This window comes from Balaenoptera ricei, chromosome 2 (genome assembly GCF_028023285.1).
Source record: "Balaenoptera ricei isolate mBalRic1 chromosome 2, mBalRic1.hap2, whole genome shotgun sequence".
Taxonomy (NCBI): domain Eukaryota; kingdom Metazoa; phylum Chordata; class Mammalia; order Artiodactyla; family Balaenopteridae; genus Balaenoptera; species Balaenoptera ricei.
Window position 1 is genome coordinate 82,093,702 of NC_082640.1, and position 12,859 is coordinate 82,106,560.

Here is a 12,859-nt window from a genome sequence, read left to right on the forward strand (position 1 = left end):
AGAAATGCAAATCAAAACTGCAATGAGGTATCACCTCACACCGGTCAGAATGGCCATGATCAAAAATTCTGCAAACAATAAATGCTGGAGAAGGTGTGGAGAAAAGGGAACCCTCATACACTGTTGGTGGGAATGTAAATTGGTACAGCCACTATGGAGAACAGTATGGAGGTTCCTTAAAAAACTAAAAATAGAACTACCATACGACCCAGCAATCCCACTACTGGGCATATACCCTGAGAAAACCGTAATTCAAAAAGACACATGTACCCCAATGTTCATAGCAGTATTTACAATAGCCAGGACATGGAAGCAACCTAAATGTCCATCAACAGAGGAATGGATAAAGAAGATGTGGTACCTATATACAATGGAATGTTAGCCATAAAATGGAACAAAATTGGGTCATTTGTAGAGATGTAGATGGACCTAGAGAGCATCATAAAGAGTGAAGTAAGTTAGAAAGAGAAAAACAAATATTGTATATTAACGCATATATGTGGAATCTAGAAAAATGGTATAGATGACCTTATTTGCAAAGCAGAAGTAGAGACACAGACGTAGAGAACAAATGTATGGATATCAAGGGGGAAAGGGATGGGGTGGGAGGAATTGCGAGATTGGAACTGACACATATACACTATTGATACTATGTATAAAACAGACAACTGATGGGAACATACTGTATAGCACAGGGAGCTCTACTTAATGCACTGTGGTGACCTAAATTGGAGGGAAATCCAAAAGGGAGGGGATATATGTATATGTATGGCTGATTCATTTTGCTGTGCAGTAGAAGCTAACACAACATTGTAAAGCAACTATACTCCAATAAAAATTAATTTTAAAAAAAAGAAAAAATGTCAGATAGTGATGAAGGCTTTGCAGTGAATTAACATCAGACAATGTGACAGAGAGGGCCTGGGGATTTACTTTAGGCAGAGTAGTTAGAGAAGGTCAGAGGAGAAGGTAGCATTTGTACTGTCTGAATGGCTAGATGTGGCCAGCCATGTGGCTAGCAGAGGGGAGAATTTTCTAGGCAAAGCAAACAGCTACTGCAAAAGACCTATTAAGGAATTGGATTAGAGGAAAGGGAGTGTCAGGAAGAAGAAGCTATTGCATAGTTGCAGCAAGAAAAGGAAATTATTAGTTGGGGCTAAGCTTTTTAACATCAGATTGGTAAAAGCCATTATACAATACATGTGCTCTAACAGACCTACATCCCAAAGTACTACTAGAGAACCCTGTAGATGGTGAGACCCACGCTGTTCGCAGAGTGCAGAAATTCATGCTGGGTCTAAATCTTGATGCAGGAATAATTTTGCTGTGGGGAACAGCAGGTCCAAAAGCCCATAATACAAAGATGAGTGGTGAGGAGGGGATTGATGGGAAGTTGATATGCCTGGAGATTAAATATATAGTGGGAACAGTGGAAGCTGACTGTCTTATTGTCCGGCAGGAAAATAAAAAGAAGGCTTTGGACCTGGCCTTGGACTTCTGAGAGCAACTTATATTTATAGTGGAAAATCACATTAGGTGGCAAAAAAACATCCAATACAACCTTAAGATAGAGTCCTTTTTTAGAATATAACTTACCTGAATCAAGGGGATTTAACACCTTAAATTGCCTGCTTTATATTTATATCGTGGTTTTGTCTAAAAAAAATTTTTTGTGCACATTTAAAATTCCTGTTCATTTAAAATAGGCCAGGGATTGTCAGACTTTTTCTGTCAAGGGTCACATAGTAAATATTTTTAGATTTGTGGGCCATGCAGTTTCTGTCACAACTACTCAACTCTGCTTTTGTAATGCTAAAAACACCCATTAGCTATACATAAACAAATGAGCATTTCTGTGTTTCAGGGATATTTTATTTACAAAATAGATGTGGTAGGCAGTATTTGGTCTGCTGGCCATGGTTTTCTAACCCCTGCGGTCAGCAAAGCTGTGATTAGATTCTGTTATAATTGAGTGTAATAGGCCACAAGAAGAGAAGTAGAAGCTTTCCACTGGAAAGTACTGTTTTTGGTTGTCATTGACATATAATCTTGTAATGCTCCCTCTTTGCTAAAATTTAAAACTGTCTGCACTCAATTTTGGAGCCCTGGCTTGTGAAATCTATTTTGGTATTTTGGACATTTTTTGTCTTTTTTCTCCCACTTCTTACTTCTCGAAGGTAGTCTACAAACTTGATCTTGTCAATTACTAGCTATGTGGTAATTTATTGTGTGTGTAGTCATTTGAAAGAATGCATGTCCTCACTTTTAACTTTAGTTTATATTATACACTTTTTTTTGTGAGAGTATTCTGTAGGTATTGGTTTCAATTTAATAGGTATGTGTTAAATCGAATTGACTAAAATGTTTGGTGGTCACACAGAGACATACATCCAAAATAAGTGTTTGGCTGGTTATTCTTTATATAAATACACATAAGAAGCATTACAAAAAAAAAAAGGACTTTTTTTTTTTTGTCCTTTGATCTACTTAGTGGTAAACCAATTCTAAGTTATTGTCCTTCAGCTGACATCCTTTCTAACCTTTTGGCCAATTATAAGCTTATTAGTATGATGTTTGGAAAGCATCAGCATGATACCACTGACTTAAAAGTCATAGTTGGGAAGCAAAGGTGTTTGGAGTAAGTCAAATTAGTATATCTACAGCACATCTCTTTTTTTTTTTTTTTTAGCATCTTTTTTGGAGTATAATTGCTTTACAATGGTGTGTTAGTTTCTGCTTTATAACAAAGTGAATCAGTTATACATATACATATGTCCCCATATCTCTTCCCTCTTGCATCTCCCTCCCACCCTCCCTATCCCACCCCTCTAGGTGGTCACAAAGCAGGGAGCTGATCTCCTTGTGCTATGCGGCTGCTTCCCACTAGCTATCTATTTTACATTTGGTAGTGTATATATGTCCATGCCACTCTCTCACTTTGTCACAGCTTACCTTCCCCCTCCCCATATCCTCAAGTCCATTCTCTAGTAGGTTTGTGTCTTTATTCCCGTCTTGCCCCTAGGTTCTTCATGACCTTTTTTTTTTTTTCTTAGATTCCATATATATGTGTTAGCATACGGTATTTGTTTTTCTCTTCCTGACTTACTTCACTCTGTATGACAGACTCTAGGTCCATCCACCTCACTACAAATAACTCCATTTCGTTTCTTTTTATGGCTGAGTAATATTCCATTGTATATATGTGCCACATCTTCTTTATCCATTCATCTGTCGATGGACATTTAGGTTGCTTCCATGTCCTGGCTATTGTAAATAGAGCTGCAATGAACATTTTGGTACATGACTCTTTTTGACCTATGGTTTTCTCAGGGTATATGCCCAGTAGTGGGATTGCTGGGTCGTATGGTAGTTCTATTTGTAGTTTTTTAAGGAACCTCCATACTGTTCTCCATAGTGGCTGTATCAATTTACATTCCCACCAACAGCAGCACATCTCTTTTAATTAGTTTTCATCTCTTGGGGGTGTGATTGCAGAGTAATTTAGCAACATAAAGTTGTTATCTTAGTTGATAATTATATACAGAGAGAGATACAAAAATTTAAGGAAACAGTTGCTATTTAAAGAGAGCATGTAGGACTTTATCTTCTGTGCTACATATAATTTAGCTTTTAAATGAAATTGCTTTTGAATTTGATATGACTACTTTTTTCTATTAGTTTAATTGAATTTTTTATAGGACGCTGAGTAGACCACATATTAAAGGCAAAAACAATATAGCAAAATCTATTTTTGTAAAGTTAAGCATAACTTTCAAACGACTCTTGTTTTTCTTACTAATTTTTTTTAAAAAAATCTCTAAATGTATATCAATATCTTTAGTCTCCTCTGTAATTCAGAATTTGGTGTCTGAGTTAACATTTCATATTCTGTGTTATCATGATTTTTACAATAGTGAAACATTTCTTTTCCTGAGATCTAGCCAGATTTGCCCAGCATTCTGATGGCATCCTTACCATAGCTTTGTACCAAGATAAGATAATCTTTTCCATATTTTCTCTAGTACTGGTAATACCGTACATCTTAGAGGAATGTTTTGGCTTCAGTAGAAAGTTAGATAAGTTTATCAGCAATTATTTAATTATTCCTAGATTTAATAAAAACATCTTAGCTTGGACTATTATAGCAAAATATCATAGATGGTATGGCTTATAAACAACAGAAATTTATTTCTCACTGCTCTGGGGGCTGGGAAGATTAAGGTGCTGCCGAGTTGGTGTTTGGTGAAGGCTCTCTTCCTGGCTGCATATGGCTGTTTTTTTCATTGTACCTTCATATTGGGGAAGGAAAGTGAGCTAGCTCCCTGGACTCTTCTTCTAAGGGCATTAATCCCACCCTCATAGCCATATCACCTCCTGAAGTCCCTATCTCCAAATACCATCACACGGAGATTATAATTTCAACCTATGAATTATGGTGGGGGAGTCCCAACACACAAACCTTCAGTCCATAGCATTTGGTTATGTGAATTATTTTCCACAATTCCTATTTGGCCGTACCTCAACTTGCCATGTTTTTCCTTAACTTTCTCAGAGCCTTTCCCTGAAGTCGATCTCTGTCACGCGGTATTTCATTGCCTAGAAAGAAGATTGTATTGCACATTTGTTCTCAGAATTACTTATAAAACCCTAAAACTTTAAAGCTGGTATTGATTTTTGTCCCTTTTCAGAAATTGAGGACACACCCGTGGTTGTGGTTCTTTTTTGTTGGGAAGGATGCATCTGCCCGTAACCTTTGTCCTAGTATGTTAGCCAATTTCCAGTCCAGGATGCCCTGAAATGTTCCTTCTGACCCCTTGGTAATTTTGTTTACCATCTTATTTCCTTTTCTGTATCTCTCCTTTTCTCACTAAACTAGTTAGTTGTCCCAAAGTGGTGAGTGGTTTGTTTAACTCTAAATCAGTTATGTCTCTTGTTTTGGTCTTGCCTGCAACCAAATCTGTTTGCCTTATGGAAATGTAGTTGATTGCTGAGAGATTATTTTGGATATATCATAATAGGATTCTAGTAGCATGGACTTTATAAGCACAAAATATAGAAATTTAGTCTCGAGAAAATTAGTAGTATTCTTATAATTGAGACTTTGGTTATTTTTTGTTTGTTTGTTTACTACAAATCAGAAGTTTTCAAGAATTGGAACTAAATAAATTGAACCTGAAAGTTAAAAAAAATGTATCTTCTTTTTAGTCATTTAAAAAAATAGACTTACAGAATTATAATTGTGATTTACAGAACAATAGTCACACTTCAAGAGTAATACAGAAATACAGATTTTTTAAAAAAAGAAGTATACTTGTTGCCACATTCCTTTAAGATTAGGTGACCATACATCTAGGATCACTGGAACAATCCTGGTATATGCCTATTGTTCCAGTGTAATTATTAATAGTGCACTATTTCACTCTCAAAAGTTGCCTGGTTTGAACAATAAATTATATGGTCACTTAGAGGAGACGAGCCTTAATTCAAGTGAAGAAAAATATATACATCTTCTACTTTAGGTTAAAATTTTCAAAATATTCAGATAAACATGATGATATACTAACACAAACAGGTTAATAAAATAAAAAACTGACGCTTAATCATTTTCCTTTCATATCCAGATATGTAAAAATACTATACTCTCCTTCTAGTAAGTGAATGACATAGTTTAAGAGAAAAATTTAAGTCTAAGGACAATTAAAATCTTTATTTTTACTTCATCCAATACATAATCTTGTTTTTCAGTGTATGTTATAACTTTCTTGATGCATCATTAATTTTTAAAAAATTCAATAATATCATTGCACAGTAATGAAAAGTAAACCCTGCATTTTTAAGTGACTTATTGTTATAGTAATCAACATGTAACCAAGTAACCCTTAGTTATGCTTTACAAAATTCTATTCCTCAGACTTATAAAACAAAACCTACCATTAAAAAAGAAGTAAGCAATCTTGTCCATTAGCCAGAGTTAGAGTATGCTCTTTAAAACTGGATATTTTGTTGGATACACTAACAATATTTTATACTCATAAACCAGTTTGAAGCCTGAAACACAATTTCATTTATCTTTACATTCTAAGCTTTATAGTGTCGCAGAAAGTGTCCATCTGTTCAGCTGAGATTGCTTCAAATAGTGAGTGGTCAGAAAGACTTAGATGATAAAGGTCAAAAGAGCCTCTTGACCCTGTGATACTTGCCAAAGCAACTGGAGCATCGGGACTGATATACCGTTAGATACAGTTCACTAAATCAGCCTCTACTTTAATTGGTAATGATAGCAAAAATACACAGTAAAGTCATTGCTGAAAGAAAACAAAAAGTATCCAATATAGTAATTTATTACCAGTCAGTGGGTTTCCCGCACTCGGTTGTTCTACCCCTGCAGTGGTGAGAAAAAGCAAAAAGGTACTCTTAACACTTAGCTGAAAATGGATGCCCCGCTGGTACCCGGGATGCATGGTGGCCCCATGATTGCCTATGCCATTAGCTTGGTAATGTCATCTCTATTGTAAACTCAGCTCCCCATGTTCTTCTTGTGCATCAGCTGCAGATTGAAGCTTTCTCCTTTGTCTTCTATTTGTGCTGCCAATCATGCTGCTCTCCACAGACCCTTTGGAGGGAGACAGTTTTTACTACCAACAACTATGTCCAGCTGCCTAGAGCTCAACGGATCTAAAAATGAATGGCTGACACTTTCATTTACACCTTGTTTGATTTATGCATTGTTGGGCTATTTGTTCATTCCTATCCTTCCACCAATGGTTTTTCATATCTTTGTAAGATATGTTTTTTGTAACTAGTATATCCCTACCTGTTTATAGTTTTCTATGAAATTAAGTTATTTGTTATAAATGTTGAAATGTATTTGGTACAATATGAGCAAAGCCCTTGTAGATCTTTTTCATTTAGTCAATCAATAAAAAAATCCTTTTAAAAATAGTTACTGGTTTCTGTCAATGAAGGAAAAATTCCCATGGAGAAGTATAAATGAGCTCTTTGAACATCAGGGCTTTTATCCATAAAAATATCTTAAGCTCAACAATATAGCACTGAGTAAAGACAGATTAAAGAGGAGATTTTGCTAATCGCAAGCACAGAGATGGTAAAATAAATTTTAATTCACATTTCTAATTGTATATGGGAGGTGCAGTTTGTGTTTTTGATTTCTGTTTGTGTCTGCTTTAAAATAGCTCAACCTTTATAGAATGAGTAAGAATCAGTAAGCATATGGATTCTCTTACCTTCCTCAAATACTTGAGTTACTTCAAGGTTTGCTTCACTTTATAACTGACAGATACCCCATTTTCCTCAAATCATAATAGAAATTTATTCCAGAAATAATTATAAAGAAAGCAATATTAATGTAGCATTTACAGTTAAACACAAAACATAAACCTGATTTTGTTTTTATAATTAAGGATCTGGGTAGTGTATTAAAAGTTTGTTACTGTGTACATTTTTAATGGATAAAGTAGTCCTTCATACATTTAGTTTTATATATCAAAGTAAATGACATGTTATAATTCTCCATGGAAATTTTTTTTTCAATTAAAATCTAAACATTTTAGGTTTGGTTATGGAAATTCGTAAATTGTTGAAAAGGGTGTAATTTTCTCTTTCTACCAAGACACATGTTTCAGCTTTTAATTTAACAAACATTCTCTAGGATTATTCTGGACTCTAAAACTAGATATGTGAGGAACTAGAAAGCTCCAAACCAGAATCAGCCTCTACTCCACTAGTGCTTTTATTTTGACCAGGTTTTCAGCACTGTATCTGATTACTGCGAAGGCAGTTTGGTGGGAAGCATGTCCCAAGCCAGCTCCCATCTATTTCAGAAACTGCAGTGCTCTGTGCTTCAAAACAACTATGGAGTTTATTATCTTTTCAAGGACAAATAGAGAAAGGCATTTCAGAAAGAAAAAATGTTCCTAATAATGCATTTCTGCACTGCGAGGGATTGTTTGACTTGCAGAATAAAAGTCTTCTACTCTACAGTGGAGAAAAGACAGCCTCTTCAATAAGTGGTGCTGGGAAAATTGGACAGATACATGTAAAAGTATGAAATTAGAACACTCCCTGACACCATGCACAAAAATAAAAATAAACTCAAAATGGATTAAAGACCTAAGTGTAAGGCCAGACACTATCAAACTCTTAGAGGAAAACATAGGCAGAACACTCTATGACATACATCACAGCAAGATTCTTTTTGACCCAGCTCCCAGAGAAATGGAAATAAGAACACAAATAAACAAATGGGACCTAATGAAACTTAAAAGCTTTTGCACAGCAAAGGAAACCATAAACAAGACCAAGAGACAACCCTCAGAATGGGAGAAAATATTTGCAAATGAAGCAACTGACAAAGGATTAATCTCCAAGATTTATAAGCAGCTCATGCAGCTCAATAACAAAAAAACGAACAACCCAATCCAAAAATGGGCAGAAGACCTAAATAGACATTTCTCCAAAGAAGATATACAGATTGCCAACAGACACATGAAAGAATGCTCAACATCATTAATCATTAGAGAAATGCAAATCAAAACTACAATGAGATATCATCTCACACCGATCAGAATGGCCATCATCAAAAAATCTAGAAACAGTAAATGCTGGAGAGGGTGTGGAGGAAAGGGAACACTCTTGCACTGTTGGTGGGAATGTAAATTGATACAGCCACTATGGAGAACAGTATGGAGGTTCCTTAAAAAACTACAAATAGAACTACCATACGACCCAGCAATCCCACTACTGGGCATATACCCTGAGAAAACCATAGTTCAAAAAGAGTCATGTACCAAAATGTTCATTGCAGCTCTATTTACAATAGCCAGGACATGGAAGCAACCTAAATGTCCATCGACTGATGAATGGATAAAGAAGATGTGGCACATATATACAATGGAATATTACTCAGCCATAAAAAGAAACGAAATTGAGTTATTTGTAGTGAGGTGGATGGAGTTAGAGTCAGTCATACAGAGTGAAGTAAGTCAGAAAGAGAAAAACAAATACAGTATGCTAACACATATATACGGAATCTAAGGAAAAAAAAAAAAAAAAAAAAGGCCATGAAGAACCTAGTGGCAAGATGGGAATAAAGACACAGACCTACTAGAGAATGGACTTGAGGATATGGGGAGGGGGTGGGGTGAGATGTGACAGGGTAAGAGAGTGTCATGGACATATATACACTACCAAATGTAAAATAGATAGCTAGTGGGAAGCAGCCACATAGCACAGGGAGATCAGCTCGGTGCTTTGTGACCACCTAGAGGGGTGGGATGCGGAGGGTGGGAGGGAGGGAGATGCAAGAGGGAAGAGATATGGGAACATATTGTATGTGTATAACTGATTCACTTTGTTATAAAGCAGAAGCTAACACACCATTGTAAAGCAATTATACTTCAATAAAGATGTTTAAAAAAAAAAAAGTCTTCTACTCAATTAATTTGAGTTATTATTACAATTAATTGGTTAATTAATTTGTTTCTGGTGTAGAGACCAGGCAACTCATTATACCCCATGTCATAAATATTCATAAACCAAAGAATCCGTAAGTCAGTATCTGGCTTAGCTCTTAGTCTATTTTTTATACCAAATAATCTAAAATGAAAATTGTGTGAAAGCTTTTTAGCACTGAATAAACGTTAATTTACTGTTACCTTTATTAACAATCCTTTCACTTTTCTTTCTCACTGTATTTTCTACCTTAGAAACATCCAAATGGCAAGGTGGCAGGCAGAGGAGGAGCTCATTCACCAGGAGTTTGTGTCTTGTTAGGAAAATGACTAGTGTCTTAGGAAAAGAGGGTAAACCAACTTGGGACTCTCCATCAGCTAATGGAAACGTGTAGTTTAAGGAAGGTAGCACAGTTCCCAGAATAAGCTGAATCTCAATGGTAAACAGCCTTCAGAGACAAGAACGTAGATAGGTAAAACAGCATCTTAGTTGTACTTTCCATGAAATTTTTATGTGGTTATGTGTATTAAATCAGTTAAAGTAGATGACATGTCTTGATGTGTTTGAGGGGGAAAATATAAAAGCATTTTCTTTTCCTGGATATCATATCAGTAATATATACAGTAACTTGACTTTTCAGATACGGTTTATGTTGTAATTTAAGACTTTTCAAAATACAATGTAGCAGTATTGGTTTTCATGTATCACTAATGGATCGAGGGTGAATTTTAGGAAATGAGTGCTTGACAGTACAGGGAGGACCCTGACATTTATGAATAGTAAAGAAACCTCTCTCACTCTTCAAACCACAGCCCTGTGTTAGCCTCTGTTATTATGATACTTTTGATGTGTTCCTTTCTAGACCATAAAATAAAAACATGTGTGTAGGTCTGTGTGAATGTGTGTAAATTTCGTTTTCACATAGAAATGAGATTATATTATAGATTCTGTTCTACAAATTAAGTCAAAAATATTTGGTGGATATTCTTCTATATCAGTACATACACATCTACCCTGGTTAGATTTTTAACCAAGCATCCAATAAATACTATTTTAGTTTTCTCTTTCAGAAAATCTTTGATGGGGGAAGCTATTTAGGACTATATGTTAATATGCAATTGTTACTAGTTTATGTTGTTAAAATGAACCCAGTATTATTTTGTTTACTTGAAATTACTGCATAAATCAAATTTAAATGACAGGATTAAAGAGGGATGGTTATTCATATAAATGGACCTAGGAAAACCACTTCAATTTATCCAATATTAAGAAAATGTATGAATCAAATAATTTTTTAAATAAAAAAAGCAATAATGATGCCAATTTAATTTATAATAATCTACCATCCCTACTATTATTTAACTTTTTTTCTGGCAGTTTTAGCAAATGCCAAATCATAAGAAAAAGAAATAAAAAGGATAAAAATAGAACAAATTACTTTTATTCAAATATAGTAATAGTGGATACTCTACATTTGAAAAAATGAATAGAACAGAAAACCTAATAAAACAAAAAATAAAGTTAAGCATAGTAGTGCCGAAAACAAAACTCATATACTAACACAAAAAACTCTAGTTAGAAAATACAATGAATATAAAAAATTCCATTTAATGAATATAGAGAATAAATAGGGATAAATTTAATAATAAATATGCAAGATCCATATGAAAACACATTCTAAAAATTACTAAAAGTCATGAAAAATATCTTGATTTAGTAACATAATGTAATCCCAGATGGAAAGTACAGTATTTTAAAGATTTCCATAGTCACAAATCTGTGTCACAAATTTCCATAGTCACAATAACTTCCAAAATCTCCCTGGTGGGTTTTTGGGAACCTGGTGAGTTAATTGTAAAATTCGCCTGGAAAAATAAATGTATAAAATGAGCTAAGGAAAGTTAAAAAATGAAGAAGAATGGACATGGGGCTTTTTCTCAGATGTCAAACGTTATCATCTCTCCATCCATCTATCTGCAGTAGAGTTCATTAGTGGTTCAAGAACAGACAGATAAATGGAAAAGAAAAAAAGAGTTCAGGAATGAGGATGTATATAAATCATAATTTGCTCTTTGGAAAAGATGGCACTTAAAATCATAGAGGAAAGTAAATAAGTGGCTTTTGTATAATTGAGAGTAATTTCTGGGAAAAATACAAAATTATATCCTACTCTCTACCTTTAACAAAAATAAACTTAAGATGAATAAAAGTTTTAAACATAGAAACATAGATTACTAGACGAAAATACATAATAATATTTTTAGTAATTGTGAAGGGCCTAAGAGTGGGAAAATTCTCTAAATATACGTGAAAAAAATAATAGTTTTACTATTTAAATTTGAAAAATCATATTGCAAAAACCCCAAAGATCTATAAATTTACAGTCTAATGATACTTGAAAAATATTTGTAATATATTCAACAGATGATCAATATCTTTACATACAGAGGGGCTCTTACCATTTGATAAGGAAAAGATAAATAGTAAAATAGGAAATGGGGCAAATATTAACACTTAAATTACAGAAAAATCTACAAATAGTCATTACATTTTTCTCACTAAAAAATATCAATGCATATTTTTATAATCAAATTAGTAATTTCTTAAAAAGTGATGAACTCTTTAATGACATGATGAAATAATTTATACTTACTCATTTTTGATTCAAGTGTGTTTTGAAACAACCTTGCTGGAGCATAGTCTAACAATTTAACCACCATTTTAAAGGCACATATTTTTTCACCCTGAAATTCCATTTCAAAGAATTTTTTAAAGAACCTGAAATGTGTTCTATGATTTTAGGCACAGGTATGTTCAAAGAACGCATAGGAAACAGCGGTTTTCATTTGTAATCTATGGAGAAATGGCTTACTTGGGGAACACTTTGTCCTCTTCCAAACAACCCCAAAGTCTGCATCAATAAGATTTTGAGGAGTCATAGTTCAAAGTCAGGGCAATGACATCCAAGTATGCCAAGACCCAAGAGTAGGGGCACCCTAACTGAAGCTCTGGGTAGACAGAAACCCACTGACTGGAGGCAATCTGTTAGGAAGCAAGTTGACTCTTGACTGATCCTGTAATTAGGTGCTTAAATGGGCTAGTGTTGTGAGGCACTTATTTTTCACTTAGGCGACAGTTTCTTAAATGAATTCCTCTGGTCACAAAGATGGGCTTATGGAAATGTGCAGGACTAACACCTGAGGGCTGAATTCCAAGTTACCAGAAACAAAGGCATACTTAATAATTATTTTTAAACTGTGCTGGCTTTTATTTGTTATTTTTCAAAAAGACCTGGAATAACATCTTAATCATTATGTTTTGGTATTAAATAGTTACTAGAGGGAGGATGCCTTGAAATAAGTATGCTTGCCCTCAGTGTTTACATGAC

At 34.5% G+C, this 12,859-nt stretch overlaps 1 protein-coding gene across 8 annotated transcripts in view; it reads left to right on the top strand.

Moving 5' to 3' along the window:
• Positions 1–12,859, top strand: part of WDR72 (WD repeat domain 72) — a 204,083-nt gene that overhangs the window by 87,795 nt on the left and 103,429 nt on the right. The gene's annotated exons all lie outside the window — the stretch shown is intronic.